The 23,133-nt window shown below is 38.6% G+C and overlaps 1 protein-coding gene across 1 annotated transcript in view; it reads right to left on the bottom strand.

The window, feature by feature from the left end:
- Positions 1 to 9,480: 9,480 nt before the first annotated feature.
- The window catches only part of LHFPL1 (LHFPL tetraspan subfamily member 1), a 109,578-nt gene continuing 95,925 nt past the window's right edge, over positions 9,481 to 23,133 (bottom strand). Inside the window, exon 4 of the mRNA XM_064482827.1 lies at positions 9,481 to 9,781. The gene's annotated coding sequence lies outside the window, so the exon portion shown is untranslated. The remainder of the gene's footprint in view (positions 9,782 to 23,133) is intronic.

The following is a 23,133-nucleotide window of genomic DNA, read 5'->3' as shown; positions in this document are numbered from 1 at the left end:
GTAGACTGGAAAGTAGCTTCCTTTCTAGGCAATAGCCAAGACAAATGACTAGAAGCCTTTCTTGCTTGAGGATGTTACAATGAGAAAGAAACAGCCCTACTTCAAACCACACACAAGATAAAATCCCAGACATTTACTCCATGTTGCAATAAGCATTTAAGAAGCACTTGTACATACCAAGCACTAAAAAGAGGGCTGAGTTATAGAAATAAATAACACATTTAAAAAAGACATCATCTTACCCTCAAGAAGTTTGCAGACAAGTGGACTTCCCACGGTCCCTAAGACTTTACATTACCTGGCTTGCCTCTCCCAACTCATTTTTGACTAGTCCTCTCACTGTGCACCAGGCACTCCCATTTTCTTTCTATTCATTCAACACACCAAGCCTGTTCTCTCCTTAGTGTCTTTGCATTTTCTCTTCCCTTTGCCTGGAATGCCATTAACTCTATTCCTTCCCTCAGCGGCTCTTCATCATCATCAGAAAGACCCTTCCTGAGCATCCTATGCAAAATAATTAGCCTTTTTATCCTTTTTCTCTGCATCCTGCTTGTTTTCTTCAGAAAACTTACTACAACTGACTCTTGCTTTACTTATATATTTATGGTTTTAGCTTGTTTTCTCCATTATAATGTAAATATCATGAGGGTAGGCACTGAGTCTTGTTCACCATCAAACCGCTAATGGCACTGTGCCTGGCATACAATACTCAAAAATATGTGTTGAACAAATGAATGAGATAATAAGGCACACACACAAGTAACCACTATACAGTGCAGTCTGGAACAAATATAATAGCACAGTGTTGTGGGCATGTGCCTCTCCAGGATCCATTTGTCCTTCTTCTGGCAATGGTCTTGATACTCCCCTTCCCAACCAACTTCAGTTCAAACCTAGCCTTACAGGGTAGAACATGTGTGTCGGGCTGAAGCCACATATCCCCCTGACCACAGTTACTGATTTGATAGTTGGTACAATCAGAACCAATCTCAGGACTTATTGGGAATGTTGAGACAAAGATCACTCTTTCCTTCCTTTGGCAGGGCAAGTGATACTAGAGCTAAAGCAGCCATTTTGTAATCATGAGGGCAAGGAAGCACTATGGGAGCTTAGCCCGTTGTAAGCCATGAGCTTTGGGTTGGGATGATACGTGAACTAGACCTTCAAAACAGGTGTGATTATATTTGTTACCCAATGATTTTGTTTTTTAACTTTTCAAATTGGAAAGAACCTTAGAGATCTACAAAGGTAAGACTCAGAAAAGTGAATTGGTTTGCTTACAGTCACATGGCAAGTTAATGGCAGAGACCTAACCAATATCCAGACCTACTATCTCCTGGCTCAGAATACTTTCCACTTTATACGTAGGACTTTGGATCTGCACTTTGACATTCTAAGTGGAGACACAGATATACTTACGCAAAATTTGGCATAAAATGAAAATATGCTCATAAGATAATAATCTATGTGACTAGAGGACAGGGTGTCAGTAGGGGGATGGTAAGAGATCAGGCAGGAAATATCAGCTGGGGTCAGGTTTTAGAAGGTAAAGGGAAGCCATTCATAGTCTGAGTAAAAGAGCATTATGATCTAGGCACCACAGAAGATGGGGACAACTGAGGCAAAGAAACCAGCTTTTCTAGCCTAGGCACGCCAAAATATGGGACCAAACCAAAATGGCCTATTTTTTTTTTAAAGGAAAATAAGGGACAACTGTTGATAGCTGACCTCAGAAATACTTATATTGCTGTCTAAAAGCAATTCCAATTATGTTCATTTCTGTGAATGGTTATACACACACACACACACACACACACGTATATGGAGCAGCAACATAATAACCACTTACCATTGAACATGTATCAGATTAATTATGCTGCAAATTTTATTTCACTTTAAGCCATGAATTTTGTTCATGTGTGCTCACTCAGCCTTCTGGGTATGGTGCTCATTACGGTGAGAAAGGGAGAGTGGAGAAACTCGGCCAGCCACTTGGCCTTTGGCTTTATCATTTCTCACCCACTTTTGTTTGAGAGTAACTTTTTCAATCCCCAAAAGGCAGGTGAGCTCCTTCCTCCATCCTGGATGGAAATTTTGAGGAAAAACCCCACCAGGAAAGGATAAGGCCACCCCAAAAGCCAAGAGCCTGAGCAAAGTTGGTCACTTGATTATTCTGTTGCAAGAGCCAAAGTGGGCCACCTCTCAGCTTCTCCATTGAGTCCCCACCCAAGATGTGCCCCAGGCCACTGTCTCTGGTTGCTCAGCTGGGGAGACTGTCCAGACCAGCCCTGGGAGTTCTGCCTTACACTCTACTTAGCAACATGTCAGAGGCAAAAAGCCCAAAAAACAAAACCAGAAAAAACTGTAGTATTAGATGGAAGGAAACAAAAAAGGCCCAGGGGAAAACTGGAGCCCATTTGAGTAATCAATCATCAGCCAAAGCCGAGCACTGCAGCTATTTATATGGGGATCTTTAGGTTGTAATAGCAACATGTTTATTCATGGCCCGACTTTTTTCTAGGTCAGATATTTCAAAGAACACACACAATCATACTCATACATTTTCTTGCTCTCCCTAAACAGGATGCCTGCACTTAAAGATAAAGCAGAGCATTTTAGAACAAAGAGGTGGGAGAGGAGCCAAGGGAAGAGCTGGGAAGGATGCACAGAATGGAGTAAAAGTCAATGTAAGGGGGACTTACAGAATATGCAGACTTGCCTAGGACAGTTCCATTTTATGCCTGTTGTAGACTAATAACAGTTAATTATTTCCCTTCCTGATTTAGAGAGTAAATTATATGGTCATCCTATCGAGCCCATTATTTTAAAGAGAAATACCTTGCATTTTTATATCTCATTTTAACTTTCAGTAGACTTTGTCATCCATTATCTCTAGTAACATTTAAAACAGCTTTATAAGGTAGGTACAGTGAGTACTATTATGCCCTTTTAATAGATGAGAAAACTGAGGCAAAAAGGGGTTCTTTTTCCTGGAGCCAATAAATGGCAGAACTGAGATTCTTGTTTTCTAGTCTTGTGCTTTTCCCAATTGTACCGTTTTGCTATCCCTATTAGTACTTAAGACATGTTCAATTCTAATTTGTCCAATAATAAACATAAAGTTACCAGTGAGCTATGTACAATGCTCTGCACATTGATCCTGAGCTAGACACAAGGTTCATACAAACCTGGAAACAGTGGGAAAATCCTCTGTAGGTTAAAATGATGAGAAAGTGTAGGGTGAATAGAGCCATGTCTTCTATTATGGTAGCTCCCATCAAGGGCTGTCAAAGATTGGATGACAAAGTTGGTAAGCTGGCATATAGACTGAGTCCAAGTAGACCCTTGGGAAAATGTGAAGTAAGAGGAGCTTTGTTTCAGGACTGGTGCCTTTCATGCTAACCTGTGCTGAAGCCAGTGCCTCTGGACCCCTACTCTGCTCATGTTGTCCATTGCCCTATGTTTACCTACCTACCTCTGCAACAAGTGACAATCCACAATGTCCTCTCAAGCAAGCCTGGGTCTCCAATGAGAGCAAGTTAAACCAGATAACAGGTTAAAGGTACCTGATTATCTAAGTTATTCACTGTGAGTGGAGAAATGGTGATTTGAGACTTCACCCTTCCAGTGGTATTTGCATTTGGAGAGAAGGCATAGGGCCTTTCCAGTGTCCCTTTCAGATTCCAGCTACAACCCAGCTCATCTGACTGCTTGTTAAGTAGGAAACAGCAGCCCAGCATATTCCTCTGCAGACCTGGCAATCAAATTTGCCAAAGAGGCAAGACAGGCAAAGATGAGATCACAGTGGTATTGTCCGCTGGCTGCTGCTCACTACTCTGGCCAGTCCCCAAATACCCAAAATGTCTTATTCTTTGTAGAGGGGGTCTTATGGCTTTGTACAGTAAGTATGAAATCAGAAAGCAGTAATTGTCAGTTCTGTTTCTGGATCGACTATACTTAGTTTTGTTGCCATGGGCAAGGTTTTACACCTGCTTTGCATTCATCCATTCATTCCACCATTAGTAAGTGCCTACAATACATTGGGTCATGTGGGAGTTCCCATTGATACTGCAATAAATAAAACACCCAACACAGCGCCTTACACAAAGACAGCTCTTAGCAAGTAAGTGACTTAATTTACTTAGAAGGTTTTACAATTTTTTTTAAAATAGTGGAACCCTTTCTTCAAAGGAAAGCTTGCATGAAACCCTAATATTATCAAAGAAATGAACGGGGCAAGGGAAGAAGGTAAACACTAATATCTAAAAAATAAAGGAAAGGAAAGGAAAGGAATTTTCAGATTGAACTTGGAGTGTGAGCCCAAGAACTCTGCTCTAGTATTCTATTTACCCCCTAAAAAACTCTCTTACTTCTAAGCAGTCCATGAGGCAAGGACAAAGGGCAGCATATCTGTATACTCTGCCATCGTCACTGGTGAATTTAATTATGTGCATCAATGACCCAGAAACAAATGTGCCTGGGGCATGATATTTGTTCAATAAATATTTTTACTTGAGTGGAAAACTCTAGATAATTTTCAGTGGTTTATTAGGTTGCATTTTATAGTCATGTAGAACTTTGGGTCCTGCACGGAGAGGCAGAGTCTGATGTACTTATGAATGATGTTCATCTCCATGATCTACTTCAATGCCAGAAGCAGTGATATTTGGTTTCTGTTCCCTATTTAGGCTCCAGACAGAACTTGAGGTGCTGTGGGTTCTGTCTTGACAAGCAGCACTTTACATATGAAGTCACAAGATCCTAACTATTGATCCCACCATCCCTGAAGGTGGCTAGGGACTGACTGAGACCCATGGCTGGCCTCCTGCTTAGGAACAATTCTGGTCAAGGTTTTTTGGGGGGGGTCAACCTTATTTACCTCACATAAAGAAGCACCTTCTTCCCCAGCCAAGCAACGTCATTTCTCTTGGCTGATTGATCTGCCTTGTTGTTGCATGAAGCTCCTATGATCTTCATCTAATCTCCCTCTGCATAGTTTTAAAGAATATTTCTTAAAGCAAGGTCTAAGAACCACATGAATGAGAGAACAGACAACGACTTACGTTAGCATATACATTTCAGATGGAATCATCTAACAGGGAAATATCAGTGTGTGTGTGAGAGGAGCAGGAGCAAGGAAAAGCGAGAGGGGTGGGGGCATGAACACAGCTCACATCATATAAAAGGAAGGCATGAAGGGCCATGAGGAGTGAGAGGACTAAGAGTGTGAGAGGAGTGGGGGCCATGAAAAGGTCTAGCAAGAAGTGACAGCTCTGGTGGAGTCCCCCCAAGACATACTCTCAATCTCGACAATGCTGAAAATGCAGTCTGAGGACCTGCTGCCTCGGAAGCCCCTGGGGAGCTTATTAAAATGTACATTTCCAACGGGATTGTGTGGTGTGGTTATACAACTCTACGAATTTACAAACAATCCTTAAATTGTATACATAAAACAGGTGAATTTTATGGTATATAAATTATACCCCAATAAATTTGTTTAAATACAGATTCTGGAGCATCGCCTAAGACCTTCTGAACAAGAATCTCTTGGACTGGAACCTGGGAATCTCTATCTTAATAACTTTCCCTAGTGATTTTGATGCCTGCTGAAGTTAGAGGGGCATCCTGTCAACATAGATGAATCATAAAATATTAGAGTTGAGTGGGAAATGCAGCAGTAATGTTTAGAACAACATTTATGTAAATTAAAAACCCATGCAGATTCTGCATAAACACACACAAACGAAAGATATGCATTGACTACCTCGGAATGGTTGGCTGCAGTAAAGACAGAAGACAGAGACAGACGGGGAAGAGCCAGCATGCCTTAGGGGAGGGGCTTTTGAACAGTTCTCAGGAGAATCAGGATTCTACCTTTAAATCCATCAAGGAGAGAAAGAATCCCTTTTGTCACTTCCCCAGCGAGCCCATTCTAGTTTTAAAGCTTGCCTGGTCTTGCTGTTTCACAGTGGTCTCTTTCAATGCCATGCCAGCCCAGCACTCCTTGATCTACCATGGGAACCTCAAGCTTCAGCAACAAAACCACAGGGCAGAGTATGTTTGTGACTGCCAACTGGAGGGACTCCCCAGGGGAAAATGAATGACTTAGATCTCAGGTTCAATTGAATCAGTTCTCACTGATTGCTTTTATGCCTCCAAAAAAAGCCCCACAATTAAATACTTCCACTTCCTGAGCTGTTTGCAGGGAAAAAAAATCAGAGTAATTAGTAACAGGAAGCATGTATTAAGAATATGCAATTAAATATATTGGGTTATTATTTATGTCTAACCCTCCTGAGCATAAATCATTAATACAGACTCCCATGAATTAACCCACTTTACCAGAGGTTGAAGATTTTATCACAGATTCTCAAAGTGTGGCTCCCTGACCAGCTGTGTCAGCATGGCCTGGGAACTTGTTAGAAATAAAAATTCTTGGGCTCCACCCCAGACCTACTGAATATAAACTCTGGAGGGTTGGGACAGCTGTCTTGGTTTTAACATGCCTTCTATGAACTTCGGGGGCACTGAACTACTAAACCTTTGCTCTACATTTAAGAAGGGAGCTAGTCAGCCACACTGCTGCCAGAGGAGGTGAGCCACCTTTAACTGGGTCAAGAAAGGGACAAAACCCTTTGAGAGCGAGTCCCAAGAGTAAAATCCATGCCCTTTTGAAAAAAGATGCACTCACTCCCCCCTGTCAGAAGCATCCACAGCTCCCCTATGTTACATACAACCTTGTCCAAAACTCCATGTCGCAATACATTCCTGCCCACTAATACCACAGGGTAACAATTAATTGGAAAGGGAGCTCTTGCAGCTTGCTAAATTTTCTAAAGATAGTTCTGCATATTTATTCTATGTAAAGTTGTATAGAAGGACATTTGTAACTTCAAGGTACTAAAGAACTAAGTAAAGCAGTCCATCTGAGGACTTTATTCTTTCTCTCTCTCTCTCTCTCTGACATACACATACACATACACATACACACACACACACACACACACACACACACACACACACACACACACACACACTCTCATGTACATTATTAGTAAACGGTAGTCTTTAAAATTTAGAGGCTGTTGTCTTTTCCCCCTGGCATTTTACATCAGATCACAAACTCAATTACCTATAGGGACAAGATGCGTAACATAAATGAGTAATGTGGGTCTGACATCAGGAAACCTGACACCCAGCCTCTGGGTGGGTCAGCTGCTACAGAGCTCCAGCTTATTTAGCTAGATGTAAATCATTTTCGTACTTAATTGTTGACTTTTTAAATGCTGGCCTCAATTAAAACTAGCACACCACAAAAGCCAAACAAAATATATCGGCTCAGGGACCAGCCAGGTTGGATTTCTGCTTTACCTTGTACCACGCAGCTTGCACCAGGAAGGCTGGAGTGTCCCCATGCGGTCTTCCTGCTCTCCCCGCCAGCACAGACACCTTCGGCCGAAGTGTGTAATGTACATGTGGAGGCCACACCGCTGTCAAAGGCCCAATAAGAGGTTTGGATTTAGAAAACTCAGACTGTCTTGTGTCTTGTATGGATTCAAGAATTGTGACTCAATTCTAGCTCTTAATGACTGATGCTTAGATCAAGATAATTTCATTATCTATTCTATTATTACTTGTTATAGTGCTCATTATAGGTACAAATAAGCAATTATTACTTATAACATTGTAATCAGTCTCAGAGAGAGAGGGGGAGGGAGAGAGGGGGAGAGGGAGAGAGGGGGAGAGAGGGAGAGACTTTATACTCCTCCATTATCCTCCCAACAAAGTTACCAGTTTGGGGTTAGAAAGAGGTTGCAGAGTTCTGTGTTTCATTTGGCATATCTCTGATTACCAGTGGATTTTTTTCATAGGCATTTTGATGATATACAACTCCTTTAGGGTGACTGGCCTATTTCTATCTTTTACTCACTTTTTCACTGGACACTTTTTTTGTGTGTGCAGGAACGATTTATATGTCCTGCATATATGTCCTTTGTATCCTATACATGTTAAACATTTTTCTCAGTTGGTATTTTTCACACTCTATTATTTTATTGAGGTATAATTTATACACCAAAAAGGTAGACAAATCCTAAGATGAGTTTTGACAAATGTGTGCACTCATGTAACCATCATCACCCTGCTCAAGATCGAGGACATTTACAGCACAGCAGAAGCTTCCCTTGTGCCCTTTCCCAAACAATACTGCCCTCAAGACGGCTCTCACTTCTATCACCCTAAATTGAATTTAACATGTTCTTGAATTTCATATGAATGGACTCATCCAGTGTTTACTCCTTTGTGTGACTTCTTTCACTTAACATAATGTGTTTGACATTCATCAATGTTTTGGGGTATATCAGCAGTTTGTTCTTTGAAAAAAGTACTGTGTTATATTCCATCTTATGAATAGGCTACAACTTTATTATCCATTCTATTATTCATGGATATTTGAATTGTTTCTACGTTTTGGCTCTTATGAATAAAACAGCTATGAAAATTGCTACAAGTCTTTGGGTAAACATATGTGCTCATTTCTCTTGAATACATACAGAGCACTAGAACTCCTGGGCTACAGGACAGGTATATGAGAATGAAAATTTTTTTTATTACAATATCACTTAATTGTTTGAAGGTCTTCTGTATTGCATGGGAAAAAAATTCAGTGTTCTATCATCGACATTCTTTTAAACAATCAATCAGCTGGTAATGTGACTAGCCCTTCAATTTTATTGAAAGTAAATAATTTAAACCATATGACTTGCAAAGGGATTTCTTTCCCAATTATTGAAAACCCCACTGGTCAAAGCTTGAATTTGAGGAACAAAGTAAATAACAACAGTATAGGATTATAGCCCATCGAATACAAGAAACAGCCATGAGTCCATATTGATATAATATAAATTTAAATAAACAAATAAACAAATGGAGGGATGGCTATTCCTTACAAAAGAATTCCAGGTAGTAAATATAGAAGGAATGAGGGAAATGGAAAATCACCATTAGAACATCACAGTAATAATTATAGCAGACAAGATCCACCAATGGATGCTAAAAATTGTGGGCAAAAGTTTAAGGAGCACCTAGATATTTGCATAGTCTCAAAGTATCTCCCCCAAGATATGCATGAATTGCAAAGGGAAACATTTAAAATTATTTAAAAATGAGACATTAAAAAATTGGAAGTTGTGCATTTTAAGATTTGTCTCATGGGCTACAAACACATAAACACATATATATACATATTTTGCATGCTATATTTCAGCTTTCTAATCTAAATATCCTAAAAGTGCCTTAAAACTTACGGTAGAAAGACATTTGAGAATTTTATATATAGATTAGTAATTTAATTTTATTGTTGAAAATTATTGTTTATAATTATTCATTTGACAGAATTAGATAAACATATCAGCTGAGGAGAAAGATTTTTTTCCCCTAATTAAATGAAACTGTCTTCCTAAAGTTCTGGGCACCACATTCCAGAAGCATTTTAGAAACATTTTGTCCTCCATTTGTACATAAGTAGATGTTCTGCTTTTATACGGGCATTTTTAATCTATGTGTAAAAATTAACAACACATGGTAGAAAAGCTATAGGACCATTAAGAAGTGAGAGGTTCACAAAAGTTATTTCTTACCAGTGCTCTTGGATTTTCTTTCACAGGACTCTTTCTCAGGAATGTTGCTATTGTTTTTTAAACAGTAATTAGAAGATGGGTTATATCACAGCAAGATTCAGGATGTGCGTTCTGCCTTTCTTTTGTGTAGCTGGAGGACAATTCTGAAAGGACAAGTGGGAAAGGTCAACATTGGTAGGATACCTTAATTGCAGGCACATTCTTAGGCACATCAATTTTGGGAATTATACATAGGGAAGTTGAGATGATGCTGGAAATTGGTTCTCTTCATTCTTTTTTTTTTTTTTGCCTGCATATCCCTTGGGAAGTCTTTGTGTTCCTCCAGAGAAAGGAATGCTGCTGATTTATGGTGATTCCAGGGTTTCAGAAAGACGTGAGAATTTCTGTTTCAATGCTTCAATAGCTTCAAGTTGACATTAATTATAATGGCTATAATTGGTACAAGTACTATTATTATATAAGTCATACTAACAACTTTTATTGCATAGCATTTTGGGGTTGTCAAGTTCTCTCATATATGTTACCATTTCATGTCATTCTCTTTGCCTTTAGTTATCCTTAAAGCAGAGCCTGAGGGAAAGGCCTGGCTGCAGGTATTAGAGAAGAAATTGCAAGGAGAGACATGGGGAAGTGAAAGACGAAAGAAAAAAAGACAGTACAGTCTTGAGTTGGGTATCTCCAGGGATGGTTGCAAAGCTGAGAAAACTAAAAGAGTGTGTCTCAGAACTACCATCTCAGGGGAAAATGTGGAAAGCATTTGTTCATAAACTCTGGCTTCCATTGGTCAAGAGGGGTCTCAAGAAAATCCAACCATAAGATATCCTCAAAACCACAGGGTAGGGAGCAATAGACAGTGGCAGCGATCCAATGTGAGGCAGTGTCAGGTTGGAAGTCTTCAAGGAAATCAACAATGCAGTAGTGCCTGGGGTAGGAGGTGAGATCAAGATGGTTTGAAATCACACAAGAAGTGTCCTATACATGTCCTTATAGCAACACTATGAGATAGGGCAGGCATTATTATTAATCTCATTTTAAAAGACAAATATATCAACAACCTATTGTGCTATTACAAGTAAATGACTTGGCCAATTTGTGACTCAGTTTCCATAGATGGAAAAAAGCAGGGATTAAAACCTCTTACCCCTTCCATTATAAAAATAACTAAGATAACATCTGCAAAATGCTATGAGCTCCCAGAGCACAGCTATGTAAATAAATTATTGTTATTGTGCTTTATAGTCAATTCAAAAATAAGATGAGTCTTTTGTCATTTTAAAATACTGAATTCTACATCCAGCAAAATTGAAAAATGCATGGGGCCAATTTTAGTGCTCATTCTTTATGCATATCTCCCACTGACTTTAAAGGGAGTTTGGCTCTCTCTGTCTATACATAATTATACAAAGTAATCATAAAATTCCATGTTTTAGTTCTTGTATAATGAGCCTCAAAAGTCCATAATGAACTACAAATATTCATAGAAAATATTCCTAATTTTAAGATTGATAATTCACTGCTGCTTCTATTTTGTGCATCAAGAACAACTAGTGGCATGATTACTTCTCAGAATTTATGTCCTCATTCAGGAGGTAAGTGACTTCTTTTGTATTGTATTGCATTTGTGGCATCCTTTGAAGGAAGCCATATTGAAGCCTTTCCTAGCTCCCTCACCATCTGTGACTCTGTGCTATATCAATACATCTCCACCTCAAAGTACAAGGAGGAGTTACTCTACAGTGACCCAGATGGACATGAATGGCACGGAATTGCTGGGTTAGTAAACCACTGCTGGCCCATGGTTCGGCTTGAATGATTCTCTTTTTTCTTGATTAATTGACTGGTTTTTGGTATGGTCATGGAGCTATGATCATAGCCTTAAGATTGTAACCCATGCCATCATGCCTGGGTAATCACAATCACCTTCCTGAAATCCCAGGCCAAGGCAATGATACAAAGAGAATCTTAGGACTGTATAAACTTGTAAGAGCTCATTTCTTCTTTTTCTTCTGTTCCTTCTTATTCTTCTTCCTCTTGTTCATTCCTGGTTTGTATTATGTGTTATATTCTGTACATCTTAACTCATTAGTTCTTATAATAAACCCATGCAATAATTGTATTATCATATCCATTTTACTGATAAGAAAACTGATGCTTAGATAGGTTAAATAAATTGTCCAAAGTCACCTAGCTTGTCAGTGATTGAGCTAGTACTCAAACCCAGGTTTGTCTGATGCCAAAGAATTTATTTCTTCCCTTTAAATCATGTTCTGCCTCTGATGAAAGAAAGTTCTGTGTCTCCGGGACACTGGTTATCAGGGCAGCTTTATACTATACTTGAATTTGTTATTTCAGTCATTTCTACACCTAGTATAGATACAATTACTGCTCTGGCCTCCACATCATGCACCATGGCCACAATAATCTCTAGCTCTGACCCTATCCTGAAAGTCTGAAGTTTGTGCCTAACCCTGACAGTCCTTGGTATGAAGATCTGGAACCAAAAACATTCATACTTTTAGTCTTTTCAAAACCTCATGATACCTATATCCCCAAGTCCTTCTCCACCCATTTGTTTATTCAAAACATTTTTATTGGATGGGCACTAAATGGCCATTACCCCTACATTCATGAAACTTATAGTCTGATGGGAGAGATAGAAACACATACAAATGACACCCACATATGCACATACACTGACACATGAGATAAGTTGGAGGAAGAAAACAAATAGGGTGCCATGCCAGAGAAAAATGGAGTTGGGTCTATTTTAGATTGTCAGGGAAGGTCACTCTGAGGTGGTTATCTGGAAAGATAGAAAGGAGCAAGTCATGTGAAGAGCCAGAGAAAGAGCACAGCAGACAGAAGGAAGAGAAATGGCAAGAAAAGAAGGGAAAGGGTTTGATTAGTTCAACCAATAGAAAGAAGACCAGCCTGGAGTACAGTGGAAGTGGGATCAAGACGACAGAGTAGGAGGATGTGGAGCTCACCTCCTCCCACAAACAAATCAAAAATCACCTATACCTGACAAAGAAATGGAAAGATATCCCATGTTCTTGGGTTGGAAGAATTAATATTGTTTAAATGGCTATACTACCCAAAGCAATCTACAGATTTATCCAGGACATTTTTTTTTTTTACAGAATTAGAACAAACAATCCTAAAATTTACATGGAATCACAAAAGACCCAGAATTGCCAAAGTAATACTGAAGAAGAACAAAGCTGGAGGAATAACCCTCCCAGACTTCAGACAATACTACAGAGCTACGGTATTAAAAACAGCATGGTATTGGTACAAAAACAGACATATGGATCAATGGATCAGAATAGAGAGCCCCGAATAAACCCACAAACTTTTGGTCAATTAATCTTTGACAAAGGAGGCAAGAACATACAATGGAGAAAAGACAGTCTCTTCAGCAAACGGTGCTGGGAAAACTGGACAGCTGCATGTAAAATCAATGAAGTTAGAACACTCCCTCACACCATACACAAAAATAAACTCAAAATGGCTTAAACACTTAAACACAAGACAAGACACTATAAATCTCTTAGAGGAAAACATAGGCAAAACATTCTCTGACATAAATCTCAGCAATGTTCTCCTAGGGCACTCTACCCAGGCAATAGAAGTAAAAGCAAAAAATAAACAAATGGGACTTCATTAAACTTATAAGCTTTTTCACAGCAAAGGAAACCGTAAACAAAACAAAAAGACAACCTATGGAATGGGAGAAAATATTTGCAAATGATAAGACTTACAAGGGCTTAATTTCCAGAATATATAAACAACTCATACAAATTAATAAGAAAAAAACAGACAACTCAATCCAAAAATGGGCAGAAGACCTAAACAAGCAATTCTCCAATGAAGACATACAAATGTTCAACAGGCACAGGAAAAAAATGCTCAATATCACTAATTATCAGAGAAATTCAAATCAAAACTACAATGAGATATCACCTCACACCAGTCAGAATGGCCATCATTCAAAAGTCCATAAATGACAAATGCTGGAGAGGCTGTGGAGAAAAGGGAACCCTCCTACACTACTGGTGGGAATGTAGATTGGTGCAGCCACTGTGGAAAACAGTATGGAGATTCCTCAAAAGACTAGGAATAGACTTACCATATGACCCAGGAATCCCACTCTTGGGCATATATCCAGAAGGAACCCTACTTCCAAAAGACACATGCACCCCAATGTTCATAGCAGCACTATTTACAATAGCCAAGACATGGAAACAACCTAAATGTCCATCAACAGATGACTGGATAAAGAAGTGGTGGTATATTTATACAATGGAATACTATTCAGCCATAAAAAACAACAACATAACACCATTTGCAGCAACATGGATGTCCCTGGAGAATGTCATTCTAAGTGAAGTAAACCAGAAAAAGAAAGAAAAATACCATATGAGATCACTTATATGTGGAATCTAAAAAAAAAAAAAAAGAACATAAATACAAAACAGAAACAGACTCATAGACATAGAATACAAACATGTGGTTGCCAACAGGGAGGGGGTGGGAAGGGATAGACTGGGAGTTCAAAATTTGTAGATACTGACAGGCATATGCAGAATAGATGAACAAGATTATACTGTATAGCACAGGGAAATATATACACGATCTTGCAGTAGCTCACAGCAAAACAAAAACGTGACAATGAATATATGTATGTTCCAGTATAAGTGAAAAATTGTGCTCTACACTGGAATTTTATACAACATTGTGAAATGACTATAACTCAATTAAAAAATGTTTAAAGAAAAAAAGGCAATCAATAAGTCAACAGAGATCCTAAATGACAAAACAGACCAGTTGGACTTAATTGATATCTACAAGACACCACATCCAAAAAAAAAACAACCTAACAGAAAACCCACCAGAATACACATTCTTTTCAAGCACACATGGAATATTCTCTGGGATAGACCACACACTAGGTCACAAAACAAGCCTCGATGAATTTAAGAAGGTATAATTATTTCAAATATCTTTTCTGACCACATGGTATGAAAGTAGAAGTCATATACAGAAAGAAAAATGGAAAAGAATACATGGAGATTAAACAACATGGTACTTAAAAAAAAAAAATCAGTCATTGATTAAATCAAAAAAGAATTAAGAAAGTGCCTCAAGACAAATGACAATGAAAGCACAACCTTACAAAATCTATGGGATGAAGCAACAGCAGTTCTAAGAGGGAATTTTATAGTGACACAGGCCTTCCTCAAGAAACAAGACAAATCTCAAATTAACAATCTAACCTTTCACCAAAAATAGTTACAAAATGAAGAACAAACAAATCCAAACTCAGCAGAAGGAGGGAAATAATAAATATAAGTAGGAAATAAGTAAAATAGAGATTAAAAAATAGAAAAAAATAACCAGGAGTTGGTTTTTGAAGATAAACAAAATCAAGAAACCTCTAGCCAGGCTCACAAAGAAGAGAGGGCCCAAATAAATAAAATAGGCAATAAGAGAAATAACAACCAATAACTCAGAAATACAAAATTCATAAGAGAACACTATGAACAGTTATATGCCAAAAAATTGGATAACCTAAAAGAAACAGACAAGTTTCTAGAAACATATAGCTGGCCAAAACTGACTCAAGAAGAAACAGGTAATTTGAACAGATTGCTCATCAAAAGGGAAAAAGAATCTGTAATAAAACAGACTGCCTGCAAACAAGAGTCCAGGACTGGATGGCTTCACTGAGGAATACAAAGACGAAGTTATACCTATCCTTCTCAAACTGTTCCAAAATATTGAAGGGGAGAGAACACTCCCAAATTTATTCTATGAAGCCATCGTCACCCTGATACCTAAACCAGACAAAATATACAACAAGAAAACTAAATTACAGGCCAATATCTTTGATGAATATAGATGCAAAATTCTTCAACAAAATATTAGCAAACCAAATTCAACAATACATAAAAAGGATCACACACCATGATCAAGTTAGATTCATTCCAGGATTGCAAGAACATTTCAACATGTACAAATCAATCGGTGTGATACACCACATTAACAAAAGGAAAGACAAAAAAAAATGATCATCTTAACAGATGCAGGAAAAATATTTGACAAAATTCAACATCCATTCATGGTAAGAAAAAAAAAAACTCTCACCAAAGTGGGTATTAGGGGAACATATCACAACATAATAAAATCCATTTATGGCAAACTCACAGCCAACATAATACTCAACAGTGAAAGCTAAAAGCCTTCCTGCTAAATTCAGGAACAAGACAAGGATATCCACTCTCACCACTTCTATTCAACATAGTATTGGAAGTCCTAGTCCCATAAATCAGACAAGAAAAGGGAAGGTATCCAAAATGGAAGGGAAGAGGTAAAACTGTCACTATTTGCAGATGATATGATACTTTATATGGAGAACCCTAAAGTCTCTACACAAAAACTATTAGAACTAATACATTAATTCAGCAAGGTAGCAGGATACAAGGTTAATATACAGAAATCTGTTGCATTTCTTTACACTAACAATGAAATATTGGGAATTTTTTAAAATCCCATTTAAAATTCTGTCAAAAGAAATACCTAGGAATAAACCTAACAAAGAAGTAAAAGACCTATACACTGAAACCTATGAAACATTGATAAAGGAAACTGAATATGATGCAAAGAAATGGAAATATATCCCATGCTCTTGGATTGGAAGAATTAATATTGTTAAAATGATCATGCAATCTACAGATTTAAATGTGATCCCTATCCAAATACTCATGAAACTTTTCACAGAACTAAAACAAATAATCCTAAAATTTATATGGAACCACAAAAGCCCCACAATTGCCAAAGCAATCCTGAAGAAAAAGAACAAACCTGGAGGCATAACCCTTCCAGAATTCAGACTATACTACAAAGATATAGTAACCAGAACAGTGTGGTATTGGCACAAAAACAGATTTATAGATCAATGGAACAGAAATAAACCAACACACCTATGGTCAATTAATCTTCGACAAAGGAGGCAAGAATATACAACAAGTCGGGATGGGAAAGTTGGAGAGCTACATAGGAATCAAATCACACCAAATACAAAAATAAACTCAAAATGATTTAAAATCCTAAGTATAAGACATTGCACCATAATACTCCTAGAAGAGAACATAGGCAAAACATTCTTGGACATAAGTTGTAGCAATATTTTCTTTGATTAATCTCCCAAGGCAAAGGAAATAAAATCAAAAATAAACAAATGAAACCTAATCAAACTTAAAAGTTTTGCACAGCAAAGGAAACCATCAACAAAACAAAAAGACAACCTATAGAATGGGAGAAAATATTTGTAAATTATGTGACTGACAAAGAGTTAATATCCAAAATATACAAACAGCTCATACATCCAATATCAAAAAATCCAAACAAGTAATCAAAAAATGGGCAAAATACCTAGATATTTTTTCCAAAGAAGACATAACAAATGGCCAATAGGCACATAAAAAGAGGCTCAACTTCTTTAATTATTAGAAAAATGCAAATCAAAACAACAATGCAAATCAAAATCACACCAATCATAATGACTATCATCAAAAAGTCTACAAATAATAAATGCTGGAGACGGTATGGAGAAAAGGGAAGCCTCCTACTCTGTGGTGGGAATGCAAATTGATATAGCTGCTATAGAAAATAGTATGGAGTTTCCTTAAAAAGCTAAAAATCAAGCTACTATATGATCCAGTAATTCCACTCCTGGGCACACATCCAGAAAAGATGAAAACTCGAATTTAAAAAGATACATGCACCCCAACATTCATATCAGCACTATTTACAATAGCCAGAACATGGAAACCACCTAAGTGCACATCAATAGACGACTGGCTTAAGATGTGGTATTTATATACAATGGAATATTACTCGGCCATAAACAAGAGTGAAATAATGCCATTTGCAGCAACATTCATGGGCCTGGAGATAGCATACTAAAATGAAGTCAGATAGAAAAAGACAAATATTATACGATACTACTTATATCTAGAATCTTAAAAAATAGAAATACAAATGAACTTATTTACAAAACAGAAATAGACTCACAGATAATAGAAAACAAACTTATGGTTACCACAGGGGAAAAGCGGGGGAGGAATAAATTAGGACTATGGGGTTAACAGATATAAACTACTGTACATAAAATAAGCATCTAGGAATTACTGTATAGTACAGGGAACTATAGTCAACATCTTGTAATAACCTATAATGAATAATCTGAAAAAAAATATAAAACTGAGTCACTTTGCTGTACACATGAAACAAACACAATATTGTAAATCAGCTTTGTAAATCAATATTGTAAATTAAAAAAATGAGTACCTTGAGCTTACTGAGTGAGAGAAAGAGACTGATAGGAGGTGAAGTTGTTGAAAGACGGTGGAGCCAGATCTTGACCAGACTTTGTTGGCGACCTTGAAAAAGTATTTGTTTACTTCTTAGATTCACAGGAAGTCATTACTTTTTAAGTGCCAGAGTGATGTAATCTAATTCTTAGTATGTAAGATCATTTTGACTGTTGTATGGAAAATAGATTAGATGATGGAAAAATCGGAGGCAATGAGACCAATTAGGAGTTGCTTGCAGTTGTTCGGGTGAGAGATTGTAACAGCTTGGACTGGGGTGATAGTCGATGTGGTGAGAAATGAATTTTGATGGTGGAACTGATAAGATTTGCTGACAGATTGCTAGAGGGTGAAGAAAAGCAATCAAGAATGACTCTCAGGTCTTGGTCTGAGCAACTGGAGGAATGATCTGACCATTTATCAAGATGGGGTATGCTGTGGGAGAAATAGATTTGCGGAAACACCAAGATTCTGTTTTGGTCATGTTCTACTTGAGGGGCCATTAAGACCTAAGTGGAGACATTGAACTGGCAATCAGGTAAATGAGTCTGGAGCCCCAGGGAGATATCAGGCCTAGATATGTAAGTTTAGGAACCAGAATGTAGATGGTAAATAAAACCATGGAGCTGCATGGGATCATTTAGGGAAAGAATCTGTTTATTTTCTTTCTTGCCTGCTCTTGCCCCACATTAAAATATAAGCTCCATGAGGGCAAGTATTTCTAATTACCAGTGATTCTTTAGTGCCTATAAAGTTTCACTTATTAAATATTCATTGAATAGGTTGAATTAATGATTTTAAGTTTCTCATTAAATAACTCTCAATAGATGGCACTTGGGCCTACCCTAGCCTCCCATTACTTATTTTTTTAATGTAAATTTCAGGTAAGAGCATTATAATTTGACATCTGTATACACTACAAAGTAATAACCACCACAAGTCTAGTTACCATCCATCACCATATTATTGACCCCCTTCACCTATTTCACCCACCCCTAAACCTCTTTCTCTCTGGTAACCACTAATTTGTTCTCTATGAGTTTCTTTGTTTTGTTTTAGATTCCACATATGAGTGAAATCATACAGTATTTGTCTTTTTCTATCTGACATTTCACTTAGCATAATATCTTCAAGGTCTGTCCATGCTTTCACCACTGGCAGGAATTCATCCTTTTTTTATGGCCAAGTGGTATTTCATTGTATGTATGTGTGTGTGTGTATATATGTATGTATATATATATATATATATATATATATATATATATATATATATATGTATGTGTGTGTATATATATATATGTGTATATATATGTATGTATGTGTGTGTGTATATATATGTGTCTGTGTATATATATATGTGTGTATATATATGTATATATATATGTGTGTATATATATATATATATATATACACACTGCATCTTCTTTATTTGTGCATCAATCAATGGATACTTAGGTTGTTTCCATATCTTGGCTATTGTGAATAATGCTGCAATGAACATAGAGGTGCACATACCTCTTTTAATTAATGTTTTTGTGTTATTTGGGTAAATACCCAGACATAGAATAGCTGGGTCTTATGGTAGTTGTATTCTTAATTTTTGGAGGAATCTTCATACTATTTTCCATAGTGGCTGCAGCAATTTATGTTCCCACCAAAATTGTACAGGGTTCATTTTTCTCCACATTCTCTGCAACATTTGTTATTTCTTATCTTTTTGATAATAGCCATTCTGACAGGAGTGAGGTGCTATCTATCTCACTGTGGTTTTGATTTGCATTTCCCTGATGATTAGCGATGTTGAGCATCTTTTCATTTACCTCTTGGCCATCTATATGTCTTCTTTGGAAAAAATGCCTATTCAGATTCTCTCCCTATTTTTTAATTGGGTTGATTTTTTATTGTTGAGTTGTATGAGTTCTTTTTATATTTTGGATATTAACCCCTTATCAAATATATGATTTGCAAATATTGTCTCCCATTCAGTATGTTTCTTTATTCTTTCTTGTTTCTCTCATACAGATAGTCACTCATAATAATGACAGTCATCACATTTCCAGAGTCCAGAGAAAGTTGTTATCTGGTCACATCCGCCTCTCCTGATGTGCTCTCTCTGTGAGCTTCCCTTGCCTAGGTCTTGTGACTTACTTGCCAGCACTCCCACTTCTTTTCCCTATTACCCAAACTTAGAAGGGACCCGTAAAATTGGATTCCTCATGAGGGTATCTGAATCGTGGTCAGGTTGAGAATTGGCAAAGGCTGCCTGGAAAGATAAGATGGGATAAACGCACTAATGCCAGATTTTATCACACTCTTTGAAGCAAATCCAGCTCACTCGCTGCTTGTGCACAGACTGGGCTGCTGAAATGTATTATCTAGAACTTGTAACTCCAATAAATGTTCCCAGGATCCTTGTAATCCAACTGTACTGTATAATCTTTTTCAGATACTTTAAAACAAATCCTCACTGCATGTCCAACCTGAGTGCCACCAGACACGATGACACATTAAGTTAACACTTCAAAGCAGACCTGTGTTGGTTCAAGCCAATACTCAGTGACAGTGCCATTAGAAGCTGACTTCCCTTGGCTATTTCTCTTTATCAGAAACTCACTGAACAACCTGGAACAGTCAGAAGGCTGGTGTTACTGTAGACCAAAGAAGTTATTTGCTTTAAAAGTGGGTAGCAATTTAGCAGGTCATACAGCCTGCAGTGGTGCACAAATAGTAATTTTCTAGATTGGTTGGTCCAATCCAACTCAACAAGGACTAAGTCACTTTAAGTAGAAAACGAGAGACCTGCCTCTGACCTGGGTTAATGTAATAACTTCTTATCTGGACGTGTGGACACTCATCTCTTCCAAGCATGCGTTCTCTAGGTCACTGCCAGAAAAATTTCTCACTGGGCTATTCACATACTTAAAAACCTCTAGTGGCTTCCCTGCAGTCTACCAGCTCCTGAATTTCTCTGGCAGCCTTTCAATACCACCATCATCTGACTCCATCTTGCTGCCTACTAAATCCTACCCTTCTAAACACACCACACACCACACACCACGCACCACACACACCTCTTCTGCTTACCTAGTCAGGCTGCTCCACTACCAGTCCCTTTCCTCCATCCTGGTGCCAGTGCTGTGCTGGTCCTACTTCTGTGTCTTTGCTTACACTGTACCCTCAGTCTGAAGGACTTTCCCTTCTTTGTGTAAACTGAAATCTTACATTTCTTTTAAGACCTCGGTGAAAGCCAACCATTTCTGTAGAATCCAGCCCATTGTGATATTTTCTTTCCTCATGGTTCCCTGGTTCTCTCATATATTTTTTGTGTATACATTTTATTGTTCATCTTAAACTCTCCATTATAAAGCTTTCTACTCCTTTTAAATCTTCCAGAATGCATATGAGGCTGGGCAAGCCACAGATACTTAATGAATCCTTGCTGCTGGAATCTTAGCACTCTTGACTCTCCCATAGGACACAGCAAAGGGAAGACTGAGAGGCATAGCTCTGTCCCCTCCCCCGGTGCCAATATAATCAGTGTGGTACTCTTATCCATTCTGCGTATTGAGCTTCAGAGTAAGATTACATTTGAAAACAAGGATTCTATCAATTTTTAAGTATGAAATCCACTAATATAGACCATTCATTCATTCATTCATTCAACATTTATTGAATGTGTTGAATGAATGCAAATGTGGCCAGCATTGTGCTGAGCACTTCTGTGAGCAGTTAGGAACGGGTTGGAGTTATTAAGGAATTCTGCACACCAAGGATTTGGAAATGTAGAGGCAATGGGGAAGGACTTGCTGGGAATCAGAGCAGCTCATCACCCAGTGTTGGAGGTACTGAATAGGCACCGGTGTTGGCTATTCATCCCTGTTCTCTCAGAGGGACGAGCACAAAGAGTAGGGCATCCCTTGCCTAATGCATTTGACCAGCCCCTCTCCCGTTGCCCAGTCCCTTGCCAGTCTTGCCACATCAGAATGATGGGGGCCTTAGTTTCCTACGTCTCGGAATCAGGCCAGGCATACCGTGATGCTGAGTTGGTTGTTTTCTGTTTTAAGCACCAGGCTCCCCTGTGGGCATTGGCATTTTTGTGTCTGCTCACATAGCAGGCTGCCTACATGAAATCTTCCTCCTGACCCTGCAGGTCTACTGGGAGACTGAGTTGGCACCAGGAAACTGCTTTTCCCATAATTCATTTCTGTACTACTGCACGCCAGGCACCTGAAGCAAAGTGTCCTGCTGCCACCACCACCAGGCAAAATTGTATCATGTGCAGACACCAACGTCCCAGGCTGCTGGCTAAGAATAAGATAAGCTCAAAATAACCTGCACTATCCCCACGGGACGTTGCTGCCTGCCAGCCTCCTCTTTACCACTGCCTATGATTGGCTGAAGAGCCAGGTAGACAACTAGTTCCTGAGTCCTGAAATAACATTGACAACAGAAATAAATCTCCTGCCGGGGTTAGAGGCTCATCAAAGCTGAAGGAAAAAAATGTTCAATCATTCTGCCACTTACGTAGCTGGACTAAGGATTTCTAGTATGGGCTTCAGGAGATTTTGGACCTCCCCAGTTCAGATTGGGTGGCATGTGCAGTTGAGCAGTGGAGGATCAAACAGGGTGGGAGAGGTAATTAGGCTTAGTGGCAGGGGAGAACCAAGAGGTCTGTGCCCATGAGCTTAAAACTTCATTCCTGTACTCAGGCCCCTGGTCTCTCTGAACAGACCTATATTCAGTCTGAGTGACAACTATGGCTAAGACGTGCCTGGTCAGTGGGAAGCAAAGGTTGCTAGGGATGGGGGCTCCTCTCTGACCATGAGAAGTCACACTACTCCATGCCACCCCCTCCAGAGCTGGGGACACCTTTCCTAAGTGACCATAAAGCAGGGGGTGAAGGCATTGTTGTTTCCGAATCTGAGTCTCGCCTACTGAACAACCTGGCAGCTGCGAGCTCCCAGAGCCCTGGGGCACCGCTCTCATGGATCCCCTCAACTTTCACCTCAGAAGAGCCATTTCCCTCTCATTTAGCATCTAATGCTGGTACCACTGGATGTATTAAATACTTGACTCTACCCAGCCGAAAGGCAGGAGAAGATACTGGTTCTTTTAGAATT

Source organism: Camelus dromedarius, chromosome X (assembly GCF_036321535.1).
Source record: "Camelus dromedarius isolate mCamDro1 chromosome X, mCamDro1.pat, whole genome shotgun sequence".
Taxonomy (NCBI): Eukaryota; Metazoa; Chordata; class Mammalia; order Artiodactyla; family Camelidae; genus Camelus; species Camelus dromedarius.
This window is presented reverse-complemented; position numbering and strand designations above follow the sequence as displayed.